Genomic DNA, 16,664 nt, shown 5'->3' with positions numbered 1-16,664 from the left:
TATTTTTCTGCCATTCCAAGTAAATTGCTTGCGTGCTACCTTTAAAAATTTCATTCCTTGTCTTTGCAATACATATCTGTAACATCCCAAAATTTTCCAAATTTTGGAATGTAAAAATAAATAAATTTAGTTGATTGAATTGTTTGTCTTTGTTGAAATTTCACAAGAAACTAATTTCTTTTTGAGTTTTATTTAAAAACCTTTCCCAAAGTGGCGTTTTCACAAAGATTTGTTTTCAAAGTTTTTCCAAAGCAAACCTATTTCTATTTCATGGATTTGAAATCTTATAAGATTTTATTTAAGATAAAAAGGCCAAAACGTTATTTTGGAAAATCAATGCACAAGTAGTCATATAAAGCGTTATATGCATAATGACATTTTCGTAATTTGGTTTTGACCAAAATCAATTTTATAAAGTCACTTGAGTCATTTCAACTTAAATATTAAAATCCATATTGAAATAAAACATACCAAAAGTTTTAGTTTCGAAAAATACTTTAATTACCTGATTTCGTAAAAATCAAAATTATGTTTCTAGATTTCGTAAATAGCATATAAGGCCAAGTGCATAAAGTCTACTCTTGTATTTTTATTTTGGACTGAAAAAGTATTCCAAAATGCACTATTTAACTGCTAAGAATTTTATAAATTTTACAGATTTTATTGGAGTCAGTTCAGATGTCGCAAACAATTCTAAAAATTAAGACAGAAAACAAAGAAGGAACAAAAAAAAAAGAGGAACCAGCCAGGCCAGCTCAACACACGCAACGCACGCACTAGCTCACGTGCGTGAGCAGCACAGCAGCAGCTCAACCCGGCAAAGCCGCCCGTGGCCCGTCCCTTCTCTTTCTTATCTTTTTTTTTCTCTTCTTCTTTTGCTGCCACGTACGCACGGGTCTTCAACCTCCAGCACAGACCGGCGCAGATACGCATTCGAACCAACCCGGATAAATCTCCCAATTCTGTTCGATTTCGTGCCTCATCTCTCACGAAAAGTCCATCTATAAATATCCCACAATCTCCTCTGCTTTTTTTTTGCCCCAAAAATCTCGAATTTGTGCGCCGCCAGGCTGCCAAATTTCTCGCCGGAGTTCCGATCTACCGCCGCCATTGGAGATCGGTTCGAGCTCGAACTCGAGGCTCGGATCATCCCTGACCAGCGTTCTTCCCGCCAAGCATTTTCCCTCAGTGCACCACGTCGCCCTTACCCTTTTTCCCCTTGCGCAGAGAGCTACGCCGCTCGGGAGAGGTCGCCGGAGCTTTCGCCGGAGTTCACCATCGCCCGGAGCTCCATCCGCCCGTAGCTGCCACCCGAGAGAGAGGAACACGACGGGAGAGACATCACAGTAACCGCTGTTGTCCGCTGTATCCCGTCATCCACTTCGCCGCCGCCAAGAACCACCGGAAGAGCGCCACCGTCCGAAGCTACTTCGACTCTGCCATCCCCGAAACACGGCCACAGCTGGTAATGGCATCGTGCCTAAGCTATATCCTTTTGATTAGACTGAGTATATCTGGCTGTAGGCGATTAGAACTACCTCTGATGGTTCACGAATTGCCCAATTACGTGAATCACGTGTACCAACGGATTCGATCGGATCGCGTGTAGAGTATGCTAGCTCATTCACGTACAAAAACTTTAAAATTTAATATCTTTCAATCTACATCTCCGTTTTAGTTAATTCTTCTTGCATTGAGTTTATAATTAAATTCTCTACTACTCTCCTGTAGAGAGTTTTTCCATCCAATAAACTTTTCCGGACAACTTTTCGTACAACATTAAAATTTAACCGCGACATGTTTAATCTTGTAAAATTCATAACTAATGTTTGGAAACTCGGATTCTAGCAAATAATACGTCGTTGAACTCACAAAAATGAGGAGAACACAGTGGAGCAATAAAATTTGACTTTTGAATTGTTTTCAAACATTCAAATTTAAATATGTAAGTTTGAGTATTTTATGCATGGTTCAAATTCTATAAATTTAAATCAAATGATTCCTCTTGAAAATGGAACTTATTGATGTCCCTTGTCCATTAACATCAGTGCCTAAAACTTATAAAACTATTTGCAAGTATTCAAGTCTAAATATGAGGACTTGAGTAGTTTCGACATAACTTAAATTCTATAAATTATTTTAAATTTATTCCTTATGCAAACGAATCATATTAAAACTCTCTATCCAGTAGAATTTCTGTTTAGTTTAGTTGAATACATTCACTTTACATTGTTTCATCTCTAAAGTAATATCCTTCTATAAGCCATATCACAAAGTCCAAAGATCATGTTTGATCCATTCATATTCTAATGCCCTTATATTACTCATCAATATCCATTGGAACCACTCATTCTATGTTCACACAATTCAAATCATGTGCGTTGAACTTCAATTTCTAGTTTATGAATACATACCTTGTGGATCTTAAACTACATATGATTGATTCCTTTTGCATATTGAACCAAGAGACGAACATGAAAAATAACAATTGGAATGATAATACTAAATTATCTTGTTGTGATTGTTGTGTGTTATTTGGTTCTTGATTGTCTGTTCATGTGTGGTGTATTGTTTTTATCGTATAGATTGTACGGAGTGCAACGAGTGCGACTGCAACGATTATCTGAACAACACCGAAGGCAAGTGTCACACACTGTTGTGTCCTATTATTTTCGTATGCACATTATAGTTATTTTCAGTAGCTATGTATGTGTAGGAGTTTTTCAAATTATATATTGTTGTGCCAATAAACCTATCTAGGATAGCCATATGATTCCATGCCTTATTCCTTGTCGCCACCGTACAGTAGTATGCTTAGCGTTGCTATTGTAGATGTGTGGTTGGGATTTCATGATGTGATATGTGGTATTATGAAAGTATGGTTTTATGTAATAAAACAACCTAAAATAATAAATCATCTGGGTGGAAGTGGTAATGCTTGGTTTATGTTGAGTGATTGCACCGGGGTCATTTCTATGGCAGCACCGTGTGCATCACACTTGAGGTTGGCCACCCAGGAACAAAGAGATTAGCCCGGTGTTCCTATTTTAGTAGCTTCCAGTACAACCACATGCTATATGGGCTCTGGCTAGATTGAGTAGGTTGCGAGAACTCGACCCAATGTACAGAGGGTGGTAGGTGTTGGTAGGACGGAGCGCGTCCATTGTGGTTGAGGTATTGCTTCTGAAAGGTCTTGTCCTAGTCGACATCTGTCCATTGAGCAAATTGCGCATCATGGAAGAAGAACAGACTAGGTCATGTGGGGAATGTGTACAGCCTCTCGAGAGTGTCAAACTAAGTACTTAGCCGTGTCCCCGGTTATGGACATTATGGGCAACTAGAGTCTCGAACTGTTTGGAAGATCTCATCATTCCAATTTCATAATAAAACTTGATGGGACAAACAATGGGATTAGGAGCATGCAAAGCTAGGTTGTCTTGTGTTTACATGGGCCTATGCTAGCGTGTCCGTAGATGTTTAGGAGCATATGAAGCTAACCGTCTTGCGACGGCATGGGTTATGCTAATATGTTCCTAGACGATGTTTCCAAAAAATAAAAATTGTTTATAAAAGATAGGGAAACTATTGCTTTTCGCAAAAGATGCTAAACTCCACCTGCCAAATGAGCACGTAGTTGTTAGGCGCCATTTATATATCCACCAAATAGTGACATTTGCCAATACAATTCCAAATGTATTGACCCTGCGTGGCTGCAACGTTTTATGTTGCAGATATTCCGATGAACGAGTGAGGTTCGATGGTTAGGGTTACGAGTCTATACTCGACATGCTACTTTGTGGCACATGAAGACGAAGGACTCCATGCTGATATGTTTCGTTGTAAACTCTGATATAATGCTAGCTTCGGGCTATGCAATTTGTAATGTTTACTTTGTAATTACTGGATCATGCGATGTAATAAAGATCTTTGTTTCTTGGTATTACATCTTAAACTGTGTGTGCTAGCGATTGATCCAAGGACTAGCAATATTATGCACAGAGATTCAATTCTTACCGGGTTGAATCGCTACAATATCTCATGGGAAAGTAGCCTAAAAAACTATTGTGGTAATGAATATGTCGCTTATGTATCTTAGTTCTTATAAGTTGCTTGTTGAGCGGTAACCATGTTTCTGGCGACGCCATCAACCTGTCACACCTTTGTTGAATATCATGTGAGTTGCTATGCATGTTCGTCTTGTCTGAAGTAAGGGAGATTTGCCATGAGTTAAATGGTTTGAGTATGCATATTGTTAGAGAAGAACTTTGGGCCGCCAACCAAAGCCATGTATCATGGTGGAAGTTTCAGCTTGGACATTAATCCTCAAATCTCTTATGAGAATATTATCTGTTGTTAAATGCTTAAAGCATTAAAGAGGAGTCCATTATCTGTTTTCCATGTTGTTCCAGTATGGATGTCCTCAAGTTGAGATCTATCAAAATTGAGAAATCAAATGCAATTTATCTCCTTGGACCTTTGTACAGGTGGCATAGAGGTACCCATTTGTGAGACTTGGTTGAAACATATGTAATGCAATGATAATCCATGGAAATCCGAGCTAATTAGGACAAGGTGCGAGCACTATTAGTATTCGATGCATGAGGCTTGCAACTTATAGGAGGTTTTATGCATAACACATATGAATTATTACCACCGTTGACAAAATTGTTTCCATGTTTTCAAAATAAAAATCTCTAGCACATGAGTAATCCCTGCTTCCCTCTGCGAAGGGCCTTTCTTTTACTTTATGTTGAGTCAGTTTACCTACTTCTTTCTATCTTAGAAGCAAACACTTGTGTCAATTGTGTGCATTGATTCTTACATACTTGCTTATCTGCACTCATCATATTACTTTGTGTTGACAATTATCCATGAGATATACATGTTGAAAGTTGAAAGCAACTGCTGAAACTTAAATCTTCCTTTGTGTTGCTTCAAAACCTTCTATTAAGAATCTATTGCTTTATGAGTTAACTCTTATGCAAGACTTGTTGATGCTTGTCTTGAAAGTACTATTCATAAAAAGTCTTTGCTATATGATTCAGTTCTTTAGTCATTATCTTTACCATTGCTTTGAATCACTTCATTCATCTCATATGCTTTACAATAGTATTGATCAAGATTATGATAGTAGCATGTCACTTCAGAAATTATCCCTGTTATCGTTTACCTACTCGAGGGCGAGTAGGAACTAAGCTTGGGGATGCTTGATACGTCTCAAACTTATCTATAATTTCTTATGTTCCACGCTAGTTTTATGACAATACTCACATGTTTTATATACACTTTATATCATTTTGATGCATTTTCCGGCACTAACCTATTAACAAGATGCCGAAGCGTCAGTTCCTGTTTTCTGCTGTTTTTGGTTTCAGAAATCCTACACAGGTCTTATTTTCCATGGAGCCTTCCAGAACACCGAAGAGGAGACGAAGAGGGGCGACGAGGCGGCCACACCATAGGGGGGCGCGGCCCCACCCCTGGCCGCGCCGCCTTATGGGGTGGGCCCCTCGAGCGTCCCCCGACTCTGCTCCTTCGCCTATATAATCCTTCCGTCGCGAAAACCCTAGTACCGAGAGTCACGATACGAGAAAATTTCCAGAGACGCCGCCGCCGTCAACCCCATCTCGGGGGGTTCTGAAGATCGCCTCCGGCACCCTGCCGGAGAGGGGAATCATCACCGGAGGGCTCTACATCACCATGCCCGCCTCCGGACTGATGCGTGAGTAGTTCATCCTTGGACTATGGGTCCATAGCAGTAGCTAGATGGTTGTCTTCTCCTCTTGTGCTATCATGTTTAGATCTTGTGAGCTGCCTATCATGATCAAGATCATCTATTTGTAATGCTACATGTTGTGTTTGTTGGGATCCGATGAATATGGAATACTATGTCAAGTTGATTATCGATCTATCATATATGTGTTGTTTATGATCTTGCATGCTCTCCGTTGCTAGTAGAGGCTCTGGCCAAGTTGATACTTGTAACTCCAAGATGGAGTATTTATGTTCGATAGTGGGTCCATGCCTCCATTGAATCTGGGACAGTGACAGAAAGTTCTAAGGTTGTGGATGTGCTGTTGCCACTAGGGATAAAACATCAATGCTTGTGTAAGGATATTTGTATTGTTTACATTACGCACAGTACTTAATACAATTGTCTGTTGTTTGCAACTTAATACTGGAAGGGGTGCGGATGCTAACCCGAAGGTGGACTTTTTAGGCATAGATGCATGCTGGATAGCGGTCTATGTTCTTTGTCGTAATGCCCTAAGTAAAACTCATAGTAGTCATCATGATATGTATGTGCATTGTTATGCCCTCTCTATTTGTCAATTTCCCCACTGTAATTTGTTCACCCAACATGCTATTTATCTTATTGGAGAGACACCACTAGTGAACTGTGGACTCCGGTCCATTCTTTTACATCTGAAATATAACCTACTGCAATCATTGTTCTCTGTTGTTCTTTGCAAACAAACATCATTCTCCACACCATACGCTTAATCCTTTGTTTACAGCAAGCCGGTGAGATTGACAACCTCACTGTTAAGTTGGGACAAAGTATTTTGATTGTGTTGTGCAGGTTCCACGTTGGCGCCGAAATCCCTGGTGTTGCGCCGCACTACACTCCTTCACCAACAACCTTCACGTGGCCTTCATCTCCTACTGGTTCGATAACCTTGGTTTCTTACTAAGGGAAAAACTTGCTGCTGTGCACATCACACCTTCCTCTTGGGGTTCCTGATACGCGTACAGCACGCGTCTGTTGGGAACCCCAAGAGGAATGTGTGATGCGTACAGCAGCAAGTTTTCCCTCAGTGAGAAACCAAGGTTTATCGAACCAGTAGGAGCCAAGAAGCACGTTGAAGGTTGATGGTGGCGGAGTGTAGTGCGGCGCAACACCAGTGATTCCGGCGCCAACGTGGAACCTGCACAACACAACCAAAATACTTTGCCCCAACGTGACAGTGAGGTTGTCAATCTTACCGGCTTGCTGTAACAAAGGATTAGATGTATAGTGTGGATGATGATGTTTGCAGAGAACAGTAAGAACATTGTTTGCAGTAGATTGTATTCGATGTAAAGGAATGGATCGGGGTCCACAATTCACTAGTGGTGTCTCTCCGATAAGAAATAGCATGTTGGGTGAACAAATTACAGTTGGGCAATTGACAAATAAAGATGGCATGACAATGCACATACATGTTATGATGAGTAGTGTGAGATTTAATTGGGCATTACGACAAAGTACATAGACCGCTATCCAGCATGCATCTATGCCTAAAAAGTCCACCTTCAGGTTAGCATCCGCACCCCTTCCAAACATTAAGTTGCAAACAACAGACAATTGCATTAAGTATGGTGCGTAATGTAATCAACACAAATATCCTTAGACAAAGCATTGATGTTTTATCCCTAGTGGCAACAAGACATCCACAACCTTAGAACTTTCATCAGCGTCCTGCATTTAATGGAGGCATGAACCCACTATCGAGCATAAATACTCCCTCTTGGAGTTACAAGTAACGACTTGGCCAGAGCCTCTACTAGCAACGGAGAGCATGCAAGATCTTAAACAACACATATATGATAGATTGATAATCAACATAACATAGTATTCCATATTCATCGGATCCCAACAAACGCAACATGTAGCATTACAAATAGATGATCTTGATCATGTTAGGCAGCTCACAAGATCCAACAATGGTAGCACAATGAGGAGAAGACGACCATCTAGCTACTGCTATGGACCCATAGTCCAGGGGTGAACTACTCACTCATCACTCCGGAGGCGATCATGGCGATGAAGAGTCCTCCGGGAGATGATTCCCCTCTCCGGCAGGGTGCCGGAGGCGATCTCCTGAATCCCCCGAGATGGGATTGGCGGCGGCGGCGTCTCTGGAAGGTTTTCTGTATCGTGGCTCTCGGTACTGGGGTTTTCTCGACGAAGGCTATATGTAGGCGGAAGGGTAGGTCAGGGGCGACGCGAGGGGCCCACACAACAGGGCCGCGCGGCCAGGGCCTGGGCCGCGCCGCCCTGGCGTGTCGCCGCCTCGTCACCCCACTTCGTTTCCCTTTCAGACTTCTGGAAGCTTCGTGGAAAAATAAGACCCTGGGCGTTGATTTCATCCAATTCCGAGAATATTTCCTTACTAGGATTTCTGAAACCAAAAACAGCAGAAAACAACAACTGGCTCTTTGGCATCTTGTTAATAGGTTAGTGCCGGAAAATGCATAAATATGACATAAAGTATGTATAAAACATGTGTGTATCATCATAAAAGTAGCATGGAACATAAGAAATTATAGATACGTTGGAGACGTATCAGCATCCCCAAGCTTAGTTCCTACTCGTCCCCGAGTAGGTAAACGATAACAAAGATAATTTCTGAAGTGACATGCTATCATAATCTTGATCAATACTATTGTAAGCATATGTAATGAATGCAGCGATCCAAAGCAATGGTAAAGACAATGGTTAAACAACTGAACCATATAGCAAAGACTTTTCATGAATAGTACTTTCAAGACAAGCATCAATAAGTCTTGCATAAGAGTTAACTCATAAAGCAATAAATTCAAAGTAAAGGCATTGAAGCAACACAAAGGAAGATTAAGTTTCAGCAGTTTCTTTCAACTTGTAACATGTATATCTCATGGATAATTGTCAATATAAAGTAATATAATGAATGTAGATATGCAAACATGTAAGAATCAATGCACAGTTAACACAAGTGTTTGCTTCTAAGGTGGGAGGAAATGGGTAAACTGACTCAACATAAAAGTAGAAGAAAGGCCCTTCGAAGAGGGAAGCATGGATTGCTATATTTGTGCTAGAGCTTTTATTTTGAAAATAAGAAACAATTTTGTCAACGGTAGTAATAAAGCATATGTGTTATGTATAAAATATCTTATAAGTTGCAAGCCTCATGCATAGTATACCAATAGTGCCTGCACCTTGTCCTAATTAGCTTGGATTTTCATGGATTATCATTGCATAACATATGTTTTAACCAAGTATCACAAAGGGGTACCTCTATGCCGCCTGTACAAAGGTCTAAGGAGAAAGCTCGCATTGGATTTCTCGCTTTTGATTATTCTCAACTTAGACATCCATACCGGGACAACATAGACAACAGATAATGGACTCCTATTTAATGCATAAGCATTCAACAACAGATAATATTCTCATAAGAGATTGAGGATTGTTGTCCAAACTGAAACTTCCACCATGGATCATGGCTTTAGTTAGCGGCCCAATGTTCTTCTCTAACAATATGCATGCTCAAACCATTCAACTCATGATAAATCACCCTTACTTCAGACAATACGAACATGCATAGCAACTCACATGATATTCAACAAAGGTGAAATAGTTGATGGCGTCTGATACGCGTACAGCACGCGTCCGTTGGGAACCCCAAGAGGAAGGTGTGATGCGTACAACGGCAAGTTTTCCCTCAGTATGAAACTAAGGTTTATCGAACCAGTAGGAGCCAAGAAGCACGTTGAAGGTTGATGGCGACGAGATGTAGTGCGGCGCAACACCAGGGATTCCGGCGCCAACGTGGAACCTGCACAACACAAACCAAGTACTTTGCCCCAACGAAACAGCGAGGTTGTCAATCTCACCGGCTTGCTGTAACAAAGGATTAGATGTATAGTGTGGATGATGATTGTTTGCAGAAAACAGTAGAACAGTATTGCGATGATTGTATTTCAGTATAGAGAATTGGACCGGGGTCCACAGTTCACTAGAGGTGTCTCTCCCATAAGATAAACAGCATGTTGGGTGAACAAATTACAGTTGGGCAATTGACAAATAAAGAGGGCATGACCATGCACATACATATTATGATGAGTATAGTGAGATTTAATTGGGCATTACGACAAAGTACATAGACCGCTATCCAGCATGCATCTATGCCTAAAAAGTCCACCTTCAGGTTATCATCCGAACCCCCTCCAGTATTAAGTTGCTAACAACAGACAATTGCATTAAGTATTGCGCGTAATGTAATCAGTAACTACATCCTCGAACATAGCACCAATGTTTTATCCCTAGTGGCAACAGCACATCCATAATCTTAGAGATTTCTGTCACTTCCCCAGATTCACGGAGACATGAACCCACTATCGAGCATAAATACTCCCTCTTGGAGTTACAAGCATCTACTTGGCCAGAGCATCTACTAGTAACGGAGAGCATGCAAGATCATAAACAACACATAGATATAAATTGATAATCAACATAACAAGTATTCTCTATTCATCGGATCCCAACAAACACAACATATAGAATTACAGATAGATGATCTTGATCATGTTCGGCAGCTCACAAGACCCGACAATTAAGCACAATGGGGAGAAGACAACCATCTAGCTACTGCTATGGACCCATAGTCCAGGGGTAGACTACTCACTCATCACTCCGGAGGCGACCATGGCGGCGTAGAGTCCTCCGGGAGATGATTCCCCTCTCCGGCAGGGTGCCGGAGGCGATCTCCTGAATCCCCCGAGATGGGATTGGCGGCGGCGTCTCTGGAAGGTTTTTCGTATCGTGGCTCTCGGTACTGGGGGTTTCGCAACGAAGGCTATTTGTAGGCGGAAGGGCAGGTCAGGGGGCGTCACGAGGGGCCCACACTACAGGTCGGCGCGGCCAGGGCTTGGGCCACGCCGCCCTAGGGTGTGGCCACCTCGTGGCCCCACTTCGTTGACTCTTCGGTCTTCTGGAAGCTTCGTGGCAAAATAGGACCCTGGGCGTTGATTTCGTCCAATTCCGAGAATATTTCCTTACTAGGATTTCTGAAACCAAAAACAGCAGAAAACAGCAACTGGCACTTCGGCATCTTGTTAATAGGTTAGTTCCATAAAATGCACGAATATGACATAAAGTGTGCATAAAACATGTAGATATCATCAATAATGTGGCATGGAACATAAGAAATTATCGATACGTCGGAGACGTATCAGCATCCCCAAGCTTAGTTTCTGCTCGTCCCGAGCAGGTAAACGATAAACAAAGATAATTTCTGGAGTGACATGCCATCATAACCTTGATCATACTATTGTAAGCTTATGTAATGAATGCAGCGATCAAAATAATGTAAATGACATGAGTAAACAACTGAATCATAAAGCAAAGACTTTTCATGAATAGTACTTCAAGACAAGCATCAATAAGTCTTGCATAAGAGTTAACTCATAAAGCAATAATTCAAAGTAAAGGTATTGAAGCAACACAAAGGAAGATGAAGTTTCAGCGGTTGCTTTCAACTTATAACATGTATATCTCATGGATATTGTCAACATAGAGTAATATAACAAGTGCAATATGCAAGTATGTAGGAATCAATGCACAGTTCACACAAGTGTTTGCTTCTTGAGGTGGAGAGAGATAGGTGAACTGACTCAACAATAAAAGTAAAAGAATGGTCCTTCAAAGAGGAAAGCATCGATTGCTATATTTGTGCTAGAGCTTTGATTTTGAAAACAAGAAACAATTTTGTCAACGGTAGTAATAAAGCATATGTATCATGTAAATTATATCTTACAAGTTGCAAGCCTCATGCATAGTATACTAATAGTGCCCGCACCTTATCCTAATTAGCTTGGACTACCGGGATCATCGCAATGCACATGTTTTAACCAAGTGTCACAAAGGGGTACCTCTATGCCGCCTGTACAAAGGTCTAAGGAGAAAGCTCGCATCGGATTTCTCGCTATTGATTATTCTCAACTTAGACATCCATACCGGGACAACATAGACAACAGATAATGGACTCCTCTTTTATGCATAAGCATGTAACAACAATTAATTTTCTCATATGAGATTGAGGATATTGTCCAAAACTGAAACTTCCACCATGGATCATGGCTTTAGTTAGCGGCCCAATGTTCTTCTCTAACAATATGCATGCTCTAACCATAAGGTGGTAGACCGCTCTTACTTCAGACAAGACGAACATGCATAGCAACTCACATGAAATTCAACAAAGAGTAGTTGATGGTGTCCCCAGTGAACATGGTTATCGCACAATAAGCAACTTAATAAGAGATAAAGTGCATAAGTACATATTCAATACCACAATAGTTTTTAAGCTATTTGTCCCATGAGCTATATATTGCAAAGGTGAAGAATGGAAATTTAAAGGTAGCACTCAAGCAATTTACTTTGGAATGGCGGAGAAATACCATGTAGTAGGTAGGTATGGTGGACACAAATGGCATAGTGGTTGGCTCAAGTATTTTGGATGCATGAGAGGTATTCCCTCTCGATACAAGGCTTAGGCTAGCAAGGCTATTTGAAACAAACACAAGGATGAACCGGTGCAGCAAGACTCACATAAAAGACATATTGAAAACATTATAAGACTCTACACCGTCTTCCTTGTTGTTCAAACTCAATACTAGAAATTATCTAGCCCTTAGAGAGACCAAATATGCAAACCAAATTTTAGCATGCTCTATGTATTTCTTCATTAATGGGTGCAAAGTATATGATGCAAGAGCTTAAACATGAGCACAACAATTGCCATGTATCACATTATCCAAGACATTATAGCAAATTACTACATGTATCATTTTCCAATTCCAACCATATAACAATTTAACGAAGAAGAAACTTCGCCATGAATATTATGAGTAGAGCCTAAGGACATACTTGTCCATATGCTACAGCGGAGCGTGTCTCTCTCCCACAAAGTGAATGCTAGGATCCATTTTATTCAAACAAAACAAAAAACAAAAACAAACCGACGCTCCAAGAAAAGCACATAAGATGTGATGGAATAAAAATATAGTTTCAGGGGAGGAACCTGATAATGTTGTCGATGAAGAAGGGGATGACTTGGGCATCCCCAAGCTTAGACGCTTGAGTCTTCTTGAAATATGCAGGAGTGAACCACCGGGGCATCCCCAAGCTTAGAGCTTTCACTCTCCTTGATCATGTTGTATCATCTCCCTCTCTTGATCCTTGAAAACTTCCTCCACACCAAACATAGAACAACTCATTAGAGGGTTAGTGCACAATCAAAATATACATGTTCAGAGGTGACATAATCATTCTTAACACTTCTGGACATTGCACAAAGCTACTGAAAGTCAATGGAATCGAAATATCCATCGAACATAACAAAACTGGCAATGCGAAATAAAAGGCAGAATCTGTCAAAACAGAACAGTTCGTATTGACGAATTTTATCGAGGCACCAGACTTGCTCAAATGAAAATTCTCAAATTGAATGAAAGTTGCGTACATATCTGAGGATCACTCACGTAAATTGGCATAATTTTCTGAGTTACCTACAGAGAAAACAGCCCAGATTCGTGACAGCAAAGAAATCTGTTTCTGCGCAGTAATCCAAATCTAGTATGAACTTTACTATCAACGACTTTACTTGGCACAATAAAACACTAAACTAAGATAAGGAGAGGTTGCTACAGTAGTAAACAACTTCCAAGACACAAAATAAAAACAAAGTACTGTAGTAAGAACCATGGGTTGTCTCCCATAAGCGCTTTTCTTTAACGCCTTTCAGCTAGGCGCAGAAAGTGTGTATCAAGTATTATCGGAGGGTGGTGCATCAACCTTACCTTGGGCTTTACCCTTACCTTTCTTGCTGTTTTTCTTTATCTTTGACTTAGGAAATATATGATTCCCCCCCGGTGTAGAGGTGAATTCCAGGGTGCCTTCTCCCACATCTATGACTGCTCCCAATAATTTCAGCAAGGATCTTCCGAGTGTGATTTTTCCTGTCCCTACACATTCAATAACAAGATAATCAATGGATATTGTTCTTCCAAGAATGGTTGTATGCACACCTGCGGCTATTCCCTTAGGAATTATAACAGAGTTATCAATGAGAGTTATTTCTTCTCCTCCTTCATCAACTCCCCAAAGTTTCAAAGATTTATAAATGCTCTCAGGTATAAGGCAAAATTCAGACATAATATCACAGTTGGCACGAAGAGTTTGATCACCGATAACAATTTTAACAGTAGGATCCCATAATGAAGGTTTAGAGTTCACTAAAACTTGTTCAAGACGATTACGAACATGGTGATAGTTGTCATCCAAGCGAGATGTACTTATCTCGAGATTGTTTAATCTATTATAAATGCTAATAAGGGCTGAATCAAAGTTATTAGCTGAATCATGTGATGCAACCAACTTCTTTATGGCATTAAAAGCTTGATCCCCATTGCAATGAAGGAAATCTCCTCCCACTAAAGTATCCAAAGCATATCTATAGCGAATCATAAGACCAAAATAAAAATTACTAAGGAGCAAACTTAGAGTCATTTGAGGTTCAGTTTTACGATAAGAAGTAAAAATTCTAGACCAAGCATCCTTAAAACTCTCCTCATCCCCTTGTTTAAAAGTGAAGACTAATTCTTCAGGCGAAGAAGTAACAGGTTCAGAGCTAGACATGGTAACAAAAGTAACTAATTTTTTTGTATTTTTAATATAGAGTGCAAGACAGTAAATAAAGCAAACTAGATAAAGTAAATGCAAGTAACTAATTTTTTTGTGTTTTTGATATAGCAAACAAGATAACAAATAAAGTAAAACTAGTAACTAATTTTTTTGTATTTTGATTTAGTGCAGCAAACAAAGTAGTAAATAAAACTAAGCAAGACAAAAACAAAGTAAAAGAGATTGGGATGTGGAGACTCCCCTTGCAGCGTGTCTTGATCTCCCCGGCAACGGCGCCAGAAAAAGTGCTTGATACGCGTACAGCACGCGTCCGTTGGGAACCCCAAGAGGAAGGTGTGATGCGTACAGCGGCAAGTTTTCCCTCAGTATGAAACCAAGGTTTATCGAACCAGTAGGAGCCAAGAAGCACGTTGAAGGTTGATGGCGGCGAGATGTAGTGCGGCGCAACACCAGGGATTCCGGCGCCAACGTGGAACCTGCACAACACAAACCAAGTACTTTGCCCCAACGAAACAGCGAGGTTGTCAATCTCACCGGATTGCTGTAACAAAGGATTAGATGTATAGTGTGGATGATGATTGTTTGCAGAAAACAGTAGAACAGTATTGCAGTAGATTGTATTTCAGTATAGAGAATTGGACCGGGGTCCACAGTTCACTAGAGGTGTCTCTCCCATAAGATAAACAACATGTTGGGTGAACAAATTACAGTTGGGCAATTGACAAATAAAGAGGGCATGACCATGCACATACATATTATGATGAGTATAGTGAGATTTAATTGGGCATTACGACAAAGTACATAGACCGCTATCCAGCATGCATCTATGCCTAAAAAGTCCACCTTCCGGTTATCATCCGAACCCCCTCCAGTATTAAGTTGCTAACAACAGACAATTGCATTAAGTATTGCGCGTAATGTAATCAGTAACTACATCCTCGAACATAGCACCAATGTTTTATCCCTAGTGGCAACAGCACATCCATAATCTTAGAGATTTCTGTCACTTCCCAGTTCACGGAGACATGAACCCACTATCGAGCATAAATACTCCCTCTTGGAGTTACAAGCATCTACTTGGCCAGAGCATCTACTAGTAACGGAGAGCATGCAAGATCATAAACAACACATAGATATAAATTGATAATCAACATAACAAGTATTCTCTATTCATCGGATCCCAACAAACACAACATATAGAATTACAGATAGATGATCTTGATCATGTTTGGCAGCTCACAAGACCCGACAATTAAGCACAATGGGGAGAAGACAACCATCTAGCTACTGCTATGGACCCATAGTCCAGGGGTAGACTACTCACTCATCACTCCGGAGGCGACCATGGCGGCGTAGAGTCCTCCGGGAGATGATTCCCCTCTCCGGCAGGGTGCCGGAGGCGATCTCCTGAATCCCCCGAGATGGGATTGGCGGCGGCGGCGTCTCTGGAAGGTTTTCCGTATCGTGGCTCTCGGTACTGGGGGTTTCGCAACGAAGGCTATTTGTAGGCGGAAGGGCAGGCCAGGGGGCGTCACGAGGGGCCCACACTACAGGTCGGCGCGGCCAGGGCTTGGGCCGCGCCGCCCTAGGGTGTGGCCACCTCGTGGCCCCACTTCGTTGACTCTTCGGTCTTCTGGAAGCTTCGTGGCAAAATAGGACCCTGGGCGTTGATTTCGTCCAATTCCGAGAATATTTCCTTACTAGGATTTCTGAAACCAAAAACAGCAGAAAACAGCAACTGGCACTTCGGCATCTTGTTAATAGGTTAGTTCCAGAAAATGCACGAATATGACATAAAGTGTGCATAAAACATGTAGATATCATCAATAATGTGGCATGGGTGAACAAATTACAGTTGGGCAATTGACAAATAAAGAGGGCATGACCATGCACATACATGTTATGATGAGTAGTGTGAGATTTAATTGGGCATTACGACAAAGTACATAGACCGTTATCCAGCATGCATCTATGCCTAAAAAGTCCACCTTCAGGTTATCATCCGAACCCCCTCCAGTATTAAGTTGCAAACAACAGACAATTGCATTAAGTATGGTGCGTAATGTAATCAACAACTATATCCTTAGACATAGCATTGATGTTTTATCCCTAGTGGCAACAACACATCCACAACCTTAGGGGTTGCTGTCACTCCCCCAGATTTAATGGAGACATGAACCCACTATCGAGCATAAATACTCCCTCTTGGAGTTACAAGTAT

The 16,664-nt window shown here is 41.0% G+C and overlaps 1 long non-coding RNA gene across 1 annotated transcript; it reads left to right on the top strand.

Annotated features, from left to right (window-relative positions):
- Positions 1–872: 872 nt before the first annotated feature.
- Positions 873–3,943, top strand: LOC139836099 (uncharacterized). Its single transcript, XR_011752160.1, has 3 exons — positions 873–1,465; positions 2,586–2,639; positions 3,732–3,943. It is a non-coding gene; the product is annotated as an uncharacterized lncRNA (long non-coding RNA).
- The last annotated feature ends 12,721 nt before the right edge of the window (positions 3,944–16,664 follow it).

This window comes from Lolium perenne, chromosome 2, assembly GCF_019359855.2.
Source record: "Lolium perenne isolate Kyuss_39 chromosome 2, Kyuss_2.0, whole genome shotgun sequence".
Classification (NCBI taxonomy): domain Eukaryota; kingdom Viridiplantae; phylum Streptophyta; class Magnoliopsida; order Poales; family Poaceae; genus Lolium; species Lolium perenne.
Note: the sequence above shows the minus strand (reverse complement) of the source record. Positions and strands in the feature narration are given on the sequence as shown.